General features: G+C 42.2%; 1 protein-coding gene across 2 annotated transcripts in view; it reads right to left on the reverse strand.

Moving 5' to 3' along the window:
• Positions 1-20,926, reverse strand: part of PRR5 (proline rich 5) — a 93,967-nt gene that overhangs the window by 60,978 nt on the left and 12,063 nt on the right. Inside the window, exon 2 of one of the 2 annotated variants that reach the window (XM_040595379.1) lies at positions 9,163-9,294. The exons of the other annotated variant lie outside the window; for it this stretch is intronic. The gene's annotated coding sequence lies outside the window, so the exon portion shown is untranslated. The remainder of the gene's footprint in view (positions 1-9,162; positions 9,295-20,926) is intronic. 2 annotated transcript variants of the gene reach the window in all.

Below are 20,926 nucleotides of genomic sequence, written 5' to 3' on the forward strand. Positions count from 1 at the left end.
ACTGTTGCTCACTCACCAAATTCACAACTCATTGCAACCAGTGCATACTTCAAGGCAAGCCCACAACTTTGCTGTTACATGGAAATCAAACCTGTAACTGTGAATTAAAAAGTAAGGTCTCAAGAGTTCTGATCAATAAGGAAATCAAATGTTTAAAATACTTTGTGCTCTTATTACAAGATCATGAGATAGTGGAAAATTAATCTTGCGAAGTAACTTGAGTGCATAATGCATACAATTTTTTTTCCTTCCTGAGCTCTATGTGAATTCCTTTCTAAATTGCCTATCTTGCATAATTTTAATTGGATCCCAGAACACCATGACCTTGATGCAGCAGCTACAGTATTTCAGTGCTGTCTTCTGCAGTTACATATGGTACAGTGCCTTCCAAATCTGTGAACCCTGGGAGATCGGAACTGTGTGCTGCGCAGTGCTGTTTTTCTTACATCCAAACATTTCTGATTCAAGGTCTTCCAAGAAGGCTCTTATTGCCTTGGAAGGTCACCAAGATAAAGAACCCACTTCAGTAACTAGCTGAGTTTCTAATAAACTGCACTGGTGGCCAGCTGTTAGTTACGAGTGATATCCTGGCTTTACTCTCAAAGCCAGGATATCGTTTGTGTGATATTCTCTCCAAGAATGTGAGCACGGCTGGAAACATGAACCATGCCTTGAGATTACTGCCACCTCTTGTGCATAAGTCAGGGAGGTCACCAGTACTAAGCAATGCAAGAAACAGCTCTGCAAATTTGAGGGATCTTCTGACTCTGGTGGTGCTATGCTGCTGTTACCCAAATGCTCTCTGGAATACATCTTGTAGTCCTGTAAAAGTCACAAAAGCTTGGCCTTCAATACAAACAGAGGCTTTCAGAAAATTTATTGTTCTCCCTTTGCATCACAAGGATACTCTTCTGAATGGAAAAATCACCAGAGAGATTTTAAAGGTAATCCAAAATTCCAACATCTAGCTGTGTAGTTGGACTCTGTAGCATTCAGCATGGTGGAACTTGCATTAGGAACTTAAAAATGGGGACCTTTTCTCATCTTTTCATACACACATGCTGAGACAGTCCCTGTAGACTGAGATACTAGGCAGTGGAAACAGGAAGGGTAAAAAAGGCCTTCATCACATAAATTATTGTACACTTGTATTATGAAGATTTTAAGTTTTCATTTCACCAGTTCAGCTGGTCCAGCACTATGACCTCCCAGTATGCATCATATCAGTGTTTTCTCAGGATGCTCTTGGAAATAACACATCTCAAAGGGCTGACTGCTGGAGTTTTTAGACTCCGCAGCAAGGTTTGGAAAAAATCCTTTCACTCTCACTCAAGCTCATCAGCCAGTCTCAATCTTCAATCAGACATCAACATGACATCACCATTTGAGTTATCACCTGGAAGGAATGCCTCATTATCAAGGAGGTAAGGCACATTCCATTACATTTCCTTCCAGAAAACATTTTTTTTTTTCACCACAAGGTAGCAACAACTAGATAACCAGTAGATACTCCTCCCTCTCTAAAGTCAGCATAAACACCAGCCTCCTCAAGCTACTGAGGCATGCAATGGAAGAACAGTGGTGTCATTCCAAAGGTTTGTGCATCTTCAGCAGCTTTGTGGTACTTTTCCTGTTGCTCTTTCCTGACGAGTCCTGCTGCTCCAGCTTTCTTGTTCACCAAGCTTCACTTAGTCACTTCAAATGATCTGTTCTCCAAACTTAGGCTATATTAACTTTCCATTGCAAAGCAATTCAAGCTCTCTAAACAAGTGGAAAACTAAAATTCCTTTCTCATCTCCCCTCAGAAAACTGCTGGGACCATAGAAGTTTTAAGCTTCATGGTATCAGGGGCTGTTAGCCCTCCAGGATCTTTCAGGCTTGCTGCTCTAGGGCCAGCAGTTTGAAAGCCCATGCAGATTAAGTTCCCCCACTCCAAAGCAGAAAGATAAGGACTTATCTTGAGCAAGGCTCCCAGATGCTCCCCTGGACCACTGGGATCCTGCTACCAAAAGCCCTGGGCCATTATTTCTAGAACGCATGGCTCTTTCATAGAGAAAGCCATAGGCCAAGTAGCACCAGGCCTGCAGCCAGCACTTGCTTGAATTGCTTCCTGCAGAGCATACTCCATTTGGGGAACGTCACTGATAAAAATAAATAAATTTAAAACCTCTCATGAGTGTGGAAAACTGGAATGTGGTGAGCTCCACGCTCATCTCTCTGTCTCAAGACCTTTTAATATACTTTGGTCTTCATAAATAGGGTAGTTCTAAACTTCACGAACTTAACATTTGCATGGTGAGACAGGGTAATCGCTGAGAGGAGCATCACAGGATGACGAAGCTTGGCCTCATGGAGAAACTGCTGCCTTTGCTCACCCTGACTCAAAATCTGGCAAACTTTGTGTCAGCCTACTTCTTTTTTTTTTTTTTTTTTTTTTTTTTTTTTTTAATTTCAAGCCCATCTGAGCCCCATGGCAGGTATCAGCCTTATGACACCTGAAGGGCTGAAGAGCTGAAGAGCTGAGGTGATGAGGATGCCTGCGAGGGCAGCCAGGCCATGCTGGGCCTGTGTCCTCCTCAGCAGCAGGGGGGCTGCTGCAGCTGTGCTGAATACCCCCACCCACCGGCTGCGTGTGGAGAAAGCCCTGAAAACAGCCATGTAACACACAAAAAAAACAGTGAAAAATGCACCGTAACACCTGCGAAGGCATGCTCCCGGGCACGTTGCTTTTAACTAGAGTTTAACTTTTTGACAGAGCCCCTCACAACCTGTTACGGCCTCCTCTGGGTGGGATGCACATTAGCATGGCCACGCTGAGGAGAGGCTGCCAAGGAAGTGGTGTCACTGCTGCTTGCCAGCGGCAACAGATCCCTCCTCGTGGGCCGCACTGTGCCCCGAGTCCTGACAGCGGCAACAGGGCAGGGCTGGGGCTGCCGGCCGCCACTGCGACCCCTGCCAGCTGGGTGGCCCCGCCGGCCTTGGTGGAGGTGACACAAAATGGCAGCCAGGGCGGCCCGCCGAGACCCTGAACGCCTGACAGCTTGGCCAGAGGCCCCATGCCTGAAACAGCTTAACTCCTGCAAACATTTATAAATTGACCACTGTTCTGTCTTGTGTGGGTTTTTTGATATGACACGTCAATCTTCTGGTTTTCCAGATAGCATGAAAGGGGCAGCGACAGCAGGGCACACACAGCAGGCCCAGTTACCTCAGGCAGCGTGCAGGGGCAGCGGTGTGTCACCCCCTGTCCAGAGGGTGACAAAAATCTGAGGCCAGTCCCCCTCCCTGGTGGGAGATGCTTCCCGCGGCACACCCTCCATCCCGGGCAAGCCAACAGAACCTCCTCCCCTCCCACTTTTGCTCTGTTCTTCACAGCCCAGCATCGAGTAGGGGGCAAACCACCACCGCATGTTTAAGTGCTGCTTTTCTTGTTTCCCCCCTTTCGAGCCGTGGCCACCACAAGCAGTGGTGATGAGGTGGGTCAGAGCGGCAAGGCGCACCGGCAGCTTCCAACCAGCCAGGGCATCTGGGCATCTCCAGGCGGCTGCAGGGGGTCCCCCACCACGCTCCTGGCATGCACCCAAAAAGCAGCCGTGGTACCTTAAGTCTTCTAGTTTTGCTGTTCATCTGCTTTTCACCAGGACACACATCCATAAAGCTTTAGTCCCCGCTCTGATATTTTGGTGCCTACAAATTTGTAAGGCACTGATGAAAAGATAGACACACACTTTTTTTTTTTTCTTCCCATTCCCCCACCCACCCCCCAGACTCAGAAAGGTCAGATTCAGAATTAATTTTGTCCTGTGTAATGTTTTGGCTTGGTTCATATTTATTCCAAGTGAGTTCACCCATTTCTGCTGCAGAAATAAAAGGTCATGAAACCAGTGAATTCTCCCTCTCCTAAAAGGGGCGAATCCCTTCTAGGGAGTGAATCACCAGTGAAGTGTACAAAAAAAAAGAAAATGCAAAAATATATTCTGTGGGACTGTTATCACAGCTGGGTGCAGTTATAAAACGCACAAGGGCACTCTGGCTGCCATTTGCTTGCATCAATTTTTAAGCCGTTTGTTTAATTTGATTGATAAACACAGGGGAAAAAAAGTAAAACAAAACTTTTACCTTTCTGCTAAGGGAAAAAAAAAAAAAGCAGCCATCTTGCTTTCTGCATTATTTGGCTATGCAGCAGTAGAAGCCAACTATGCACAAAGATTTGGCCAGACTGGGAAAAGGAAGGAGGAGAGGGAAGGGAGCCTTGAATCACTTTATACGTTAAATAAATTGAAAACAATCCTGGCTCTCAGCTAATACTCAGCATGTTAAAAAGGAGGTATGTGCACGTGTATAAATGTGCGTGTCATTATGTTAGTTTTGTCATCTGTTTTAGAGATTGACTCCAACAGAGAGTTTTGGATCCAGATTTGAATACTCTGAGCAAGGAGAGTATCCAGAACTGAACTTTTGATTCAAGCTGGCATAAAGATAAATGGCTTTTTGTATCTGTGTTTATGGTTCATTGACTCCATTTGGGTTTCCTTGGTTTGTTTAGTATAAGAATTGCATGTGTCATATGAAACGTAAACACATCTAAACTTACTCTGCTGAAATAAAATAGAAAATTTCAGTGATTGCTTACTGTAGTGTATTGCTTCCTACCTAATGCTTTCAACAGAAAATATTCTGGGTTCAAATATTCTGAACCATTTTGTTTTAAAGGCAAAAGGCTTTTCAACTCTATTGTTGGTATGCAGTAGTGTTAAAAAAAACCCAAAAATAGGAGCCTTAATTTCTAGAGGCTGAATCCTTAATATCGTGTAACTGTCCCTATGAAGGGACTAAACTTTTATAGCCAAAACCAAAGGCATCCAAAATTATTAGATACTTTGTTAAATCCTAGTTAAGAGGCTTAATGAAAACATGACCAGGACCCACTTGCATTTCACATGTTTTCTTACAGCTTTATCAAGAAGTTCTATCTAGTCATCAGTATTAGGTGCTGAACAGTTAAAAGTCCCATTTAAGTTCAAATGCGGAACACAAGTTCTAAAGAAGTAATAAAATTTTTTAAAAAATCCATTTTCAAGCCCACATCATGATTTTTTGTGCTAGGCATATGACTTTTAAAGGCCTTATTTTGTTAATCCTTATTATTTAACTTTTGGAAGATTATTCAGACCTCAGTGAGGTGACCTGTCCTCCTTTTCTCAGCTCTGTGAAAGTTGTTTGGGTTGCAGTTGTGTGGAGTTGGGGGTAAAAAAAAAAGAGAGGAATGAAAGACACTATTTTCTCCTTCCTTTACTTAAAGCAAATTTAAATGTAATAAATGTAAGACTTAAGTTGTTATATAGTTGAGTTATTTTACATACAGTTAGATAGGTAGATCTATACATAGAATACTTATGTTTTTATCTACACTTTACTATTGTCTGCATTCTACTGAGATGGTAAATAAGTAACAGGAAGAAGACTGGAAATAGCATCTGAAATAATTCCTTCCTTTTGATTAAATTCTCTGTAACAGCTTGAAAAGGACAAGACACTCTTGATCACAGTGACCTTGGAGGTCAGAGCTGGAAGGTGCAATTAAGACACTCTTGTGATAAAGTTCAGTCACTCTACCTTGGCCTTCCATTTTTTGAGCTCATTCAGCACTCCTAGGAAATGAGGTAATAAACATCAGGAGTGGGATATGTATGTCTCACAAGTGGAGATGTACAGGAAAATCCAGACCTCATTCTGTAGTTGCTGGAGAAAACTGGGCATATATATCCAGGGTGCACCTCATCACATCCTATAAAAGGTATTTAAAGCTGGTCAGGAAAGTCGTGCTGGGGATGTGCCTGTTCTCTCCACCAATTATAAAGAGAGCATAATGTGAGTAGTTCAGATGTGGATATGGTATTCCAAGCTTTAAGTACCTAAAATTACACGAGATGAATGTCATCCCCAGTCTGTTATTGCCTGATTGATCATGATACAAGTGTAAATAATCTGGCATCCTACTAATGAATGTTTAATTTCCTCAAGTACATGCTCTGACCCTAAATGAAGAGACCTTTGGGAGCTATCTTCGGTTCATAAACTCAGCTGGTATTTCAGATAGGGAGATATTTAATTAGGAATATTTCTAGGAAAGTCTGCTGCTGACCAAACTAAGAGAAAAGGACAAAGTTCGCACTCTTTGTGGGACAGCTTCAACAGAAAGGCAAATGGGATTTCCTAGTTAAGAGCATCTCCTGACTAGGGAATCCACTGAAATTTTAGGAAAGTGTTTTGCTGAGAGTAACACCCACTCCAGCAGTGGACAAAGAGAATTAATAAATAAAAATACTGTCAGGTTCTCCTCTTTGTATTGGAGAAGGAAAAAAAAAGGGAGGAAACAGTTAGAACTTTGCCAGGAACTTCTCATAATACTAATTATGAGAAGACTAAGTGCTTATCAGCTGTGACAGTAAACACTGCTAACCTCCATTATTATCTCAACACTCTGCTACTGACTTCTGTCTCCTTGTGAGCTCAGCAAACATACTACCTGGCTGCTCTGATGAGGCTCCTGCCATCCCAAGGCTTCTGCATGTACTGGGTTTGAAACCTGTGACATTTCCATGGCATAATATGGGACATCCAGATAGTAAAAACTATGTGCAGCCATTTAAAAAGACCATGGCCTGCAGATGTAAACTAGTGGGGGCCTGAAACCTTCAATATGTGTTTTCTACAGACCTTGTTACAGTAGGACCAGACTCCTAAGACCTTTAAATTATATCATACCACAATGAATAGCAAATAATAAATGTAACTGTGAAAATATGCACACTGTTGGAATATAAAGCTTGAACACAATAAAACTGTAAGCATCACTTAAAGTCTATTATAGTACCAGCAAGTTACGGCTTTTGCAATGAAAAAAACCCCAAGTGGTTATAAAATGCTGGGTTTGCAGCAGGCAGGCAGCGTTTTTTCATAAGGCATTGGTATTCCCAGTCAGCAAACACTCTGTCAGGGTGGTGGCAAGTTGCTCCAGGCATAATGTTTAATAATGCCTTCTTGTGTGGTGGGAACTCTGATCTGACTGTCCATCATAGTAAGGTTACGGATTACACAGTAACCTATAAACAGTTTACAATGGAATGGTTTGGAAATGCTCTGCTAGAAACAGAAGGCATGCACATGTGTGTCTGTTTACTCTGAGGGGCAGTTATTTAGCATACCAACAATAAAAAGTTTAACAATGAACAAAACAAAGATGGAATATTCACAGTGAACTTTTCAAAATATTTCAGGGAAGCATTAGAGCAGCTTTTAGTTCTGCTGGCAATGGCTGAATCCTCCTAGCAGCTGTATTTGGAGTTGGTGCTGACAGAACTCATGTTTGCTAATAGGTTAGTTGGGAGACGGCTAAATTAGTTAACAGCAGACATGGGTATTTGTTTTAGAGAAGGTTGCAAAGTTCAGGAGCAGAGATTTCTAGGGTATGCTTGAAGACGTGGGCAGAGGTAGCAGGGATTTCCTGAGTTATACCCTAATTCTTCCCTCCAGTTTTCCAGAGGAATCACTTATAAGGAGAAAAGCAATGCCCATACCCAAACGCCTCATGACCTGCGACAACCAAGTTCCCATGGTGCAATAACCCCCCCCCCCCCCCCCCCCCCCCCCCCGCTGCTGATACTGCTCACTTCTTAGGGAATCCAGAGAGGCAGTAGCTAACACCACCCTGGAAATCCTTAGGGAAAAAAGTACAGCACAAGTAAAAATTAGTTCTCTCACTTTTAAACATCTGTGCCCAGCCTACAGACCAAGCTAAATTCTGCTGCAGGTCACAGCCTTGCACTGGATTATGGTGCAAGGCCCTGGTGGGAGCTGCAGATTAGAGGGAACCATTTACCCCTGCAGCCTGAGATCAAACCATGTAACCACTGTAGCAAAATCCAGCTCCACTGCAATGAAGTAGCATGGACTAGGCATTCCCATCATTTACTGCTTGATACAAACTGGAAAGAAAGCACGCATTACTGCCAAGTAAATCACAATGTAAGTTTTCAAGAGTAAACTCTTCAGAAAACACCTCTTTGCTTAAAACCACAGGAAAAAAAAAAAGTTGAAGCCATGGCAGAAGTTCGATTCTGCAGCTTAGCAACAAAGTAAATAAATCTTTAAGAGAAAATAAGTCTCTTAATACATTCAGAAATAAAATTATTTTGGACGAGGAAACTGACAATTGTTTTCTGAGAAAATTTCTAAGTTGCTTTGAATAAATAAGAACTACTACATGTGATGATGTTAAAAAAAAAAACAGAACACTGAAGACAGGTTAAGGGCATTTACTTTCCTTTCACATAAATGCAGACACGCACCCCCATACACACACTCCTTTAATGACTAGCATGTACAGAAAGTGATTTCAAGAAATGTGTAAAAATTTCCTCCTGCCTAAAACCCTTGACTCTCAAACACAGATCCAATTATAGCAATGAATTTTAAGGAACTCTAGAGGTTGTGCCAAGCACCTCTGCAGAAACAGCTGCAGCTGTCTAAGATACTACTACCGCTCAGCTGTTCAGGGCTGCTGCTTGCCACACCCACATATACATCAATCAGACATAAATCGTTAGTGAATTCCTTGTATGCTTCCATGCACAGTCAGCTTGGGCAGCTTAATCTGTTTCTGCAACCGTCCTCTGACTGTGATCTTGGTGAACAGTATCTGAACCCTTTCATTCAGCTCGAGGTCGCTGTGATGGGTAACACCCGAGCTTTGGCATCACCCACTCTGGCTCTCTACTTCAGGGCTTTTTTCCCCCCCAAGGACATGAAGTTATTTAGAGGCTCCTCTCAGAGTGCAGAAAATTCAAGCAATTTTCTATATTGCTTGCTCACAACCCTGATTCAGCTGTAAATAGATTCACAGCTGAAAGTTCATGCATACCATTTTTTAAGCTGCACTAAAGCTAGAGGGGTATAGACTGACATGAACTGATGTTAAGAATCTCAAAGTACTACAGCATTATTCAGATATTTTTCTATGGTAGGAAATACAGTGGGTTCTGTGGGAAATTTTGGAAGAAAGATGTTAAACCTAGTGAGTCCAACAAAACTAACTCTCTGGGTATCTGAAATTGGAAACATTTTCCAGTTGCAAATAGTGTTGCAGAAACATGTGCTTACCTGCTAAAGGGAGATGAAAACAGGACTGAATAGCAAACAGGGAACACTCTGCAACAGGTTTCCGAGTCACATGAAAATTCTTGACAGATGATACAAGTTGGTTGAAAAAAGCCCCTTGCAAAAAAGGCAGCTCTGCAACAAAAGATGGACAAGTAGTAATATTGCAAATACTGCTCTTCTAGGAATTGTTTCTCAGGAGTGCACCAATAAGCCTACACATGAAATGCAGAAGTGCAATAATCAGTGCCATTCCACCTCATCACTGACAGAACTGAACGTTTCTTCTTGCACTTTTATTATCTTTGAGGGGACAGACTTATTGACACCAACACTAAGAGCTACACTCACACTAAGGAGGGTAAGAGTCTCCATGAGCACACACTGTGCAAGTAGTTCTGTGTTCCAGCACTTAAGAGGTGACAGAAAAAGGTTTGAAATATGCTGCATGATCTGCGGTCATCACCTTTGGAGAGCAGCTGTCCTATAAGGCCCAGAAAAGCCCTAAATGCATCATTCAGAAATACTCGACATTCCTTTTTAGGCCTTCAAATTATGGCTGTAATTATCATTGCCTGTTCCAAGCTGGTCTTGAAGTGCCTCCCTGAGATGACTATTATCACAATAAACCACCCCAGAGTGGGTATCTCGGTGCAGCACAGAATCTACCATTGTGTGACTTCTAACTCCAATACAAACATCTTCATAATTTAAAGATAATTCTTTTTTAATCACTGGTCAATAAGTATAAAACACTAAAAAACTTATTATAAAAAATATAAATACACATACATACACACGCATATCTGCATCCCTATTCTGAGTACAGTTCTTCATGCCTTGCACTTTGCATAGTCATTAGTACCAGCTCTAACACATTGCTAATTTTCACTAGGACGTGACATCCTTTTTGGCTCAGTTTATCCCGGGTACAAACTGCTTTTGCTTTTGTTTTGTGGCATTTCATAGCCATTTTGCAAGCACGTAAATAACTGCATGTGATTAAAAATACTTCCTTTAAGGTTAATCTTGCCTGCATTCGAGAACTAAATAGTCCCCTTATACTCCCACCTTTTGTCTGCTCTATGGGTGCCGGCTTTATTCTGGTACCGCTTACTTTAGTCAAAACAAGAGGTGTTAGTTTAAGTAACAGTGTTCTGCAAAGACAGTGCATTTTGACTGCAATGCGTTAAGAAGCACACACATAAGCAGCTCAGCAGACAGCCTGCAGAATGGCAGAAATTACCCGCAGTTTGTAGGCTACAGAGCCATGAACTGTTACGTTGAGTACCTGGGTGCAAGGCAGGGGAAGGAACCTTCTCAGTGACGTGTGTGCATCTGTGAGATGACACAAGTAAATTTGCAGTGAGGGATGTATAGCAAAAACACAAGATACGAGCACAGTACACTGGATACAAACATGCTCTACCAACAAAAACTCCTGTGGACACAGCTAGGCATTGGACTAGTATACAAAAAACTGCTCTAAGCAAAGCAAGTTATATCAGACTAGTGCTTCTTTGATACAGCTGGGTTTCTATTAGGAGTGTCTGCCAAAACTGCTGGAGTAGTCAGGTCCAAACTGAGGTCTTCCAAAAGCTATGACCAACTGATCTCAGCTGGAGAGGATACTACCAAAGCATGTATCCAAAATAATAGGTCTTGTCATGAATGTTGGCTTTGTTTCCCTCCCTGCTTAAAAGGCAAACTGAAGAAGATTCTTAATCTTCTAATTTAAAGTGTATGAGAAATCCCACTGCGTTTAGACAGATCTGATGGACACGAAGTGTAATAATAGCCATTTGGTTCTCAAAAGCTTAGATGCTTATGGGTATGAAAAGAGTGTTTTGCATGGAGATCCTGCTTTGACATTTCTATGCTAGCAGATAAAAAAAATAATCCTCCATTTTGCCTGTAATCTGTGACAATTTGATTAGCTGAGATAATAAACCAACATCATAGCACTATTCTTCAGGATCTGTTGGGGTTATTTCAGAATAAAACTCCACTGCCCTTTTTATTTAAATCGACCTAACTTTGATGATCAAAGCTCAGCTATTCCATCAATGCATGCATGAAGTATAGATTATTTTTTTTTAAAAACTTGTGAATTACATTTATCTTGCTTTCATCTAATATCTTGTATATCTTAAACTATTTATAGGTTCAGGGGAAAGAGAAAAAAGAGAATGCCTGGGAAAAAAACAACCCATGATGCTGTTGTACAGAAGTTCCAGGAGACTGTAATTAAGCATATTCCTCACACCAGCTGAGCAATCAGTATGTTATTTTGGCAGGTAAAGCAAATCAAAAATTCATACAGCCTTTTGTTATCAAGTATTGATGCCATGCCTTAAACCAGACATTTCCCAGAGGCAGAATTTCAGAACTGCTTTACAGTTTTCTCAGGCTCATACTACTTACCCAATCCCTCCACCTTGCTATAGGGAAAGCAGCGATACAAGTCTCTGAGGAGAATCACTATGAACAACCCAAAATACTTTTTCAGGGATAACTGTCATGTTGTAGCTTTAGAGACCTCCTGATCAGCATGGAGAGAAACACAACTGCAGAGATTTTTGGACCCCAAAGCTGCCACAAATCCAGATTTGGCTCAAACTGCTCTGAGCCGCAGGGCAGGGTAATTTCCAGGTATATTGTGTGGGGGGCAGAAGAGAAAAAGGTGGAGCATGGCTGGTGATGCTGCTTGAGAAAACAGCTAGTTTGAAATTTGTTCAAAACCAAAATGCTCTTTCTGTCAGAAAGGCTAGTTGTGCAAATGCTAGAGAGTATTCAAAAATATAGGGTAAAGCAAAGGATCCTGCATCACAGGTGCATTACAAAGAATACATTAATATAACTGCCCTCCGTTTTTAAGTGACTAACTTACTTGTGAGTGTGGGTGAAATTCATTTCTCATATAGCATGAACTTGCTCAGGAAGGGAATGCGAGCTGCTCCTCAGGACTGGCAAGAGCTGGTGTAAATCGGTATTTCAGTGGAGCTGACACAGTTGCCCCACTTACACCTACCGCTCAGCCAGCTACAGCCAGATGAGTCAGTCACATGGCTGTCATTTTAGGTATTACTGCACACGTCTTTCAATTCAGCTACGAGTGGCCAGCAAATAAGCTCTATCATTTCAGTGACTGCAGCTACACAGGTACAAGCCAAGAATCAACGCACTGGCTGGAAATGATGATTGCAATCAAACCACAATCAGCCTGGCAGGGTGACATGACCAAAGTCTGTTGTGCAAAAACCCAGAGCAGCACCGTTATGGACCTTTTTCTACTGGAAGATTTTAACTTGGGGTTGCAATGACCGGGAAGCATATCAATGGCTGGAAATTGCAAAGGCTTGGTCACTACTTTCAGAATTTTGCAAGCTCAGCTCAATCAACCAGAAGCGTGGAAAAAAAGCATGTTGGAAGAATGAAGTGAAAAGACATCGATATAAACCATAACATCTGTACTCTTGGCTTTATTCCCCGAGTTCCATACATGTAGATTTTCCTTAGGCTAGCTAAGCTTTATTTCAGTCTATGAAGTGGCTTTTTGTGCTCTTAGCCTTCCCCTCCCCAGCCACTTAAGAAGCCAGTCTACAACTGGTTCCAACAACGCAAACCATGGAGTTCAGACTATGCTATACCTGGCTTCCCAAGCACCTTGGATCACTCTTCTCTCAGATCTGTGAACGATTTGCAGGTATAATTTTTTTTTTCCTTTTTTTTGCCAGAAATAAAAAGATGGCAATATGTCTTCTGGGCTTTAATTCCCCGATCTTTCTCCTTTAGAGAAGTATTTCACTTTAATGGAATTAAAGCTCATACCACAAATTCAAATTACAACTGAAGGATGAATTCTGGCTACAGAAACGGATAGGGAACCCCCTGTTGACTTTCCCTGGGGCAACATTATACCTCAGACAAACAAGAAGACTGTTTTTAAAGCTGACTTCTCATAGATGGGTATTTTTTTATTATTTTTTTTTTTTTTTGCTGACAGACTCTTTCTGTTGCATGTATTGCTGAGTTTCTTTTCTGCAGCAATAGTGACACTTAATCTGCTTTTATATCTCTGAGGACATAAACTTATAGAGACAGGAACCTAAAGGCAGTAATTTCTCCTGACAATCCTTGGTGTTACTCTTAAAAGAAGTCAGATGAAGAAGTTACAGAAAGCTCTGCATTAAAAGAAGTGTCTAATTTCACTCCATGGAGACAAAATTCAAATATACCAAAACAAAAAAACCCAAAACTTTTAAGGGGCTAATTACAGGATTACCCTTGTCTAAAAGCACCAGAAGATCTCCTCTGTTATCTCACATTATGACTTTCTCCACACTCAAAACTGCTACTTAAAATCTCTCTCCACACTCAAAACTCCATCAACTCCTATTTTAAACGTCTCTCATTCTACATTTCCTATAGACCAGAACTCAAATGTAAGGACTGATTGATTGCACGGACAAGTGGCACACAGATAACTGCAAGCATGCTTGCACAAATGTAGGTGGTGATGCTCCATTTTGCAGACAGCACCTTGTGAACTGGATTTCACAGCACCCCAAGTTTAATTTGGATTTAAGTGAAAATATCTCACAAGCAAAGCTTGCAAATGCAACTACATCACTGCCAGCATTTCCATGCTGCAAGCAGGCTGTGAATTTAATTGTAGAGGTAAAACAGCAACACATTTTTCAAGGGCTAACTACGACTTAACAAAACAGACACACAAAAAATCCTGACGGCAGTGCTCATCAAATTCATAAAAGTCTTTATTGACTAACATTTTTAAATCTTTCTGCACTGACCTGGCTTTGATTTAATGAAAATTATAAAAAAATATTCAACAATTTTAGCAGGAAAATACTGGAAAATCCTATTCATAATGTGCATCATTTTAAGCTAAATCCATATTTGATTTTAAGTGCCTTAGTTTACAGGCTGCCCATTTAAAGGTCTCACATGTAAGTCAACATCCCACAGCAATCTCAATAAGACATTAAAGCTTCACTTAACTCTGGGAAAAGGGTTCTTGGAGGGTGAATGCAGCATAACCAAACACTAAAAGTTCCCTTTGAATTTTCCACAGGCCCTTTCAGGACAAAACAGAAAGGTCTCTCCTTTGCTTCCATTAAAGCATTCAAATTCATGAATTTTTGAAGCAGCGTTTGAAGGGTTTTACTGGGAAAGGATGCAGTGAGTGTAAATGAGGGCATTTTGGAAGAATTTCACCTGAGCACCCACTGACACCCCTTTGGTGGCTCAGTCACTTTAGGCAATCTCACAGACGGGGTCTGTCAATTGCTTTACCCCTGTATTTGAGAACTGAGCAAATTCAGCCAGGATTTTTTACACAGCATCTGGCACTATCTCTGTAGCAACATTTGTCCAAAAATAACAACAACCAAAAAAAGAAACCCAAAACAAAGAAACACAAGAGTCGTTCCCCTTCAGCTACCTTTGTTTTTAACTGAAATGCCAACATTTCTTACTGGCCTCCTTCCTCATTCCCAAGAACTGTGGGAGGTGGAAAAAGAAAAAGGGAACATTTCAATTTGTCTTCTCATTTATAATCAATTCTTGCACTGCGAGGAGGTCCTGCCCACCGCCACCCTCACCCCAGTCCCTCTCCGAGCCCACTGCTCAGCCTCTGTCTGCAGAGGTGTGAGACCACATTTGAGGAAGCTGCTTCTGAAGCCTACATGAAAAACACCCGCTGTGAACAGTAGCTTCCTATTAAGAACAGCAGCAACCCTCTAGGGAGAGATTAAGAGACTGATGGATCCTGGGCAACTGAGACTCACAGCCAGCTTAGAGAAACAAATCACACCCTCCTCATCTGATCCATCGCTCCTGGCAGAGCCAGCCATAAGCAGGTTTTGGAAGAAGCAACAGGAGAGGCAGAGACAGACAACTGACAGCAGAGCAGAGCCAAAACTCACTTCCAACGCAGCAAGAATTTCAAGTCCGCACAGCAAAAAAGGAATGACAAGGTCATGACCCGCAAACTCCCTCGACAACTATGTCTCTTTTCACAAATCTGTAGACTTTGCTGAACATGCTCTAAGGCCCACCAACATTAACATGGACATCTCCACTCAAACCACCAGGTGCTGAGCCAGAAACTTTTCAGGCATACACCACAGCAAAAGCCACTCACATTTCTCTGTTTTTAGAGAAGAGCTGGGGTTACTTATGGTCGCAGTAGGGCTAACCAAACCTAACGACGCCAGCATCGGAACCAGATTAGAGACATACACAGGACCTGTAGCAGAGTTTGACGAGATGCTCAAAAGGTCCTGGCTGCAAAAGAAAATTTTGGTTGGGTGGCATGGATTTGGCAAAAGGAGTGTGAAACATGGTAATTCTCACCTTCCAGGATGACTGCATAATAAAACAAAAAAAGAGGGAAAAAAAAAAAGAAAAAAAAAAAAAGAAAAAAAAAAAAAGAATAAACCCCAAACCAGTCCTTACATGGGTAGTACTCCAGAGTCACACAACCTGAAAGCAGAAGTGATTGCCACTTGCATTTCATAACATGAGGGAAGGGGGGTGGGGGGGGGTGGGGGGTGGGGGGTGGAGGAAATAACAATAAGAACAATAAGTAGGCAGTTCATCCTAAGCACATTACAGATGGTTTCCAAGTTTGCAGAGAAATTTAAGAAATTATAATGCTACTACCCCTTCTGCCCCTTCCCCCGCTCTAGCGAAGCAAAGCTGGCAGAGGGGATGTGTTACACAGTTTCTCTGCAAAATCCAATGGTGTCAGCTCTGCTGCCAAGAAAGGTGAGGTTCCAGTGAAGCTGCCAGATGCAATATTGAGATACTTTTTGCTTTACCAGCCTTGCAGATTTTGAAGAAAGGTAGTAAATAGCTGGAGGTAGCAACTCCTTATATTTCCTCTGACATTTCTACTACACTCTCAGACTCTGCTTCTGACTACACACGAGATGGCAGCTGCTCAGTCAAAACCTTCCTGAGGAAACCCAGTGACATGAGAATACAGCTCACAGCCTACATCGGCTGCCACTCTCAAAGCAGGTACTGCTGCCTGAACCCCTTGAGAATAACGGGGAAAAGGATATTAAAAAAGTTTTGGACTCTTCTCTAGTGAGGATGATATGTCTGGATAGCAGAGGATAAACTACTGCTGGGAGAAGACAGACCAAGTCTCTCATCTCTTGGCTGCCAAAGTTTGGGGAGATGTGCATGTTGGGCTTGGACTTATACAGAAGCCAGCAAGTTCATGGCTTCATCAATCCTCCATCACTGCAACCAGCCTGAGGCCACATAAACTGTGCAACCATGTCAGGACTTGGTATGCTGAAGGCAGTACATAGGGAAGGGTTTTGTGGGAAATAAGAGAGTAAGATAGTAAGTTTAAAAAAGAAGAGGTTAATAGAAGCAGCAGCAATTACAGGACTATCATAAAAAGCACCTGGATTCAATTTGGCTGTCTTTCTGTGCTGCTGCCATCCATAATCTAAAGTCCTACAGTGATGTACTGTAGACTAGAAAAATACCAGGGATGTAGAAACAGTCATCCCATCATCACCTCCCTGAACAGCTACAAGAGCCACCCTGAGCCTCTAAACAATATTCAGTTTTGCAGTAATGACTCAAGTGCAGAGCTATTGTTGAGGATTAACAACTGCTGGAATGGTCCTTTGGGCTCAGGAATGGAAAACTTGCCAGTGACTAATCTCTGGAAAATCTCTATGATCATTAGGAATACCAGGAGAGGAAAACCAAAAAAAGTCATGTGCTGAATTTTTTTTATACTGGGTACACAAGGTGTTTTTCTACTGATGTCAACAGATACTGGATCAGTACCCAGGTTGTTACAAGACCACCCTGAAGAGCCTGTGGCTCCAGGAGAGGAGACATGGACTTTGCACACACTTTATGCTGGGGGAACCCCTCAGACACCTCTTGAGTGCCCAGCTGAAATGTCAAGAAAGGTGCCTAAAGCCATTCACAAAAGCACACTACACCCTTGCTATTTTTGTTTAGTTTTGAATATTCGTTACTTTGAAGTCTGCATTTGCCTGTTTTCCATGTTTCCACCTGCCCCTGGAGCTGGGACTGTCAGAAGCGGTACAGCCCCAAGTAGCAGATGGAAGCCCTGAGCTAACGAAGCATTTAAGCACATCCTTAACTAATTTTAAGCACAGTAGTCCCACTATAGCTCCAACTGGCTATTCCCCTTTGCTTCTAGATAACCTTTTCATGTTCCAAAACTGAACATGCTGCATTCAAAGGTATGGGCTTTGATCCAAAAAAAAGCATGTGCACTGAAATTATGTTTGCCTCCCAAATTGTGGGAAAATCTTCAGTGGAGAGCAGGGAGAAAGGATAGGATACCTAATCGTTTTCAAGCAGCTAGAGGCTCTGCCTCCAGGTACAGTTTATTCTGACCAGGCTATTTACTAGTATTAATCTTCAGTGATTTGTGTTCACGATGCAAGTCATTTGGCCATCTGCGCTGGGTGGAGAGACAGCAACCTGTCAATGGCAGAGCAGCTGCACCCGTCCAAGTGGACAGATGGCAAGGACACAGCTCGATTCTTTCCTCACTGTATTTCCCTCCTATAATTTTCTTTCCTTCCCCCCGCCCCGATTCTTTCAGCAGGGGGAGGGAGAGCTACTTGGACCTCAACATGCTTGACGAGCAAATTAAATTCGCCTTCTAATTATTTCCTGAGTCTCTGTACTAGCAATCTGTCCTCACCCCAGACAGATGGCAACTGCTGCTGCACAGCTGGTCTGGCACTGGCAAAGCTGCCAGATGAATGGCAGGCAGGTGTAATGCTGGTTTGGCTCACCAGCTGCAAAGAAATCAAGGAAGAAAACACTGCCTATCAGCTGAAGAGAGCATGATTTGGAAGCTGTTCCTACTGGACTACTGGCAGTTTAATCAGAGAAAAATCTAATATAAACTTGTCCATTAAGACTTAGATCATGCCAGTTGACACCAGGTATTTATCAGAGGACTGAAGGAGGCTGCAGCATCCTCACTGGCACTGACTCTAGGTATCTTCTCACTCCAAAGAATTCTTACCAGACCTCTTATTTTTTAACAACTGAGAATGTCTATGCATATATGTGTGTGTGTATATAAATGCATTTTAAGTATCTATTTCCATGTATTTATGTAAAGTCTAATACAATGGTTCTGCTAGTAAGTTGCTTAAGTACAATCATGATCAAATAACAGCAACAGTAGCAGTATCACAAAGTCTCCTTTTGGTCATTCTACAGCCAGAAAATGATGCGACTTTGTCAATCGTCACGGCATTGTCCCAATCTGCCACTGTTGTGAGCATACAAACACAGAAGCCTCAAGACCATCTAGAAGGCTAAACTGGTATCAGCTGAACTGAAAAAAAACATCTTTACCATAAAAAGAACAAAAAAGGAACCCTGATTCACCAATAAAGAGAAAAACCTAAAACGTTTCTATTCTCCTCCACTTGGTAAAAGCAATGAGTTATCCTGGACTACCCAACTGGTTCCCAACTTGGCTAAAGGTCTACACAACTTTAAACTTTTTAAAATTACACCCTTTTCAGTCTGGGTGGTGATGTCTTTTTCTTCCCCATCTGAATTTGCCAGGTTGTCCTAAGAGACTTTCATTGTCATGTCTTTATTTCTACTGAAATTTCCGTGACTGTTGAGATTGTCACACATGAATGGATGGATGAGTTTGTTTCCAGCAAAGGAAGAGTTACTGCCTGCTGAGAGGCCACAGGCAGCCTGCTCCCAGCACAGTGCTCTGTGAGATTTGGAGGCATGTACCAAGACCTGTGGACAGAAAAACCCACTCATAACGGAAAGCCCCAAGCATTAGCCTCTCACCAGGCAGAGGAGAAAAAAAAAAAGCTGCTAGAAAAACAATACCGGGCAATTTAAAGATGAACGTTTTGCAAACTAACACGTTATCCAGGTTCACAGGAAAACTCGAGTTCTGCCAGAACATGCACAACATGATAGCTGCACTAGTGTTAAATGGATTTATTTAAACCACTCTAAGTTTCTGCTCAGATACCATCACACTGTGCAAACAGATCCCTTTGCAGATGTAAGTGGGAGGGTTAAAGTAGTCACTGGTTTAGAGATCACTCCTGCCTGGGGCTGAGGAGGAGCAGCCACACCAGCACCAAGACAGCCACCCTCATTTAAGCATCTCCCATTCACAGTTTAACCGGAGCTTTCCGATTTTCCCTGAAATATGTTAGGGATTGCTCACACCGTCTATTTTGCTAAGCAGACATGTGCAAGACTAACTGCTGGCAGAGGGGCAGGGGCAGTATCAAACAGCTGGGGCAAAGGGGGCCTCTCCATATTTTACCGGGAAACAGCAGCTTGCAGAGTGGATGGCAGCGCAGCATCTTTGCTGTGCTTTATCTGAGTCATCCAGCAAAAGCCTCAATGCAATTTTCTGCTGGTGCAAGGAGAACGTAAACATGCAACTTTTTTAACACTACTTCTACAACCCTTTTTTAAGCAGGTGAAAACCCTGTGCAAGGAGGAGCAGCCATATAAAACCTGAACAAAACTGCTTCTTCAACAAAAGATTATATAGTTGGAGAATTTTCAAGCTTCCATGAAAACAGAGGAAACACTGGAGATCCTGTTATCACAAGTGGTTGAAAGGCAACGTGATTTAGATTTCAGATCCAGCAGCACAACCCAACCAGATCTTGCTACATGTGAAACCAAACTCTGGGAAATCTTATGAAATTACAATAGCCAAAAGTTAAGTGGTAACCAAAGAGAAGGAAAAATCTGGGTATCAAGGCATACTGCGAAGCTTGTTGAATTTGTGCTGGTGGACAATTCTGGCCAGTAAGTGCTCTGACCATGAAATTCCCTGGAGTCTTGTTTGTCACTGTTCTGCATTATGCAGAGACACAATCACCTGTACAACATCTATAATGAAGGGAGAGAGGCAGGCTTTTGCCAGGACCACAGTATTCGCACTAAAGCATCAGTACACATTAAAAAAAAAAAAAAAAAAAAAAAAAAAAAAAGTTAATCAGAAGAGAGATCCTGAAGACCAATGGCCAGCTTTGGTAACACCTTCCCCAAGAAAGAAAGAAAAAGGCACGTACAACTTGGAGGAACCACAAGCTGAGGCACATGACCCGGTAGGTGACTCTGAAGCTACCCTCAGCCAACATCTCTAACCTTTACCAAACCCTATCGCTCAATCTCTGCTGAATTAGCATCGAGACAGCATAGCTCCTCCACTCCTTCTCAGCAGGTCTGAGAACAATGCTGGAAAGCTGCCAAGGGTTCAGACGCAAAGAAAATGAAGAGGGGGGAAACCCCCAAGAACCAAACCCAAAACAGGAAAACTGCTTGAGAGACTGCACAAGCCTAAGCATCGTTTCTCAGAATGTTTATTCGGAGAAAACTCTCTGAGATTCAAAGGCAATCGCACCTAAAATAAAAATTAACTGCAAGTCAAGAAAATTTTTCCTCCAAGCTTTATCGAGCAGGCTCCTAAGCATCTACAACTATAGAAGTAGTTGTATTTAAGGATTTTGAATTATTACTTGTTGGGGTTTTTTGCATTATTCTCAAACTGTGGAGCCTCAGTCACAGACCAAAATCTGACTGAGGCAGGTGCTGTGGGAAGGCAGCATAAAAAAGATAATTAAGCATAAGCAAAACCAGAAGCATATGTTCTCTTGGGATATGTTCTAGGCACAATCATTCATGGGTAACTAAAGAGCAGTGAAAGCATTTCCACATA

This window comes from Falco naumanni, chromosome 5 (genome assembly GCF_017639655.2).
Source record: "Falco naumanni isolate bFalNau1 chromosome 5, bFalNau1.pat, whole genome shotgun sequence".
Taxonomy (NCBI): Eukaryota; Metazoa; Chordata; class Aves; order Falconiformes; family Falconidae; genus Falco; species Falco naumanni.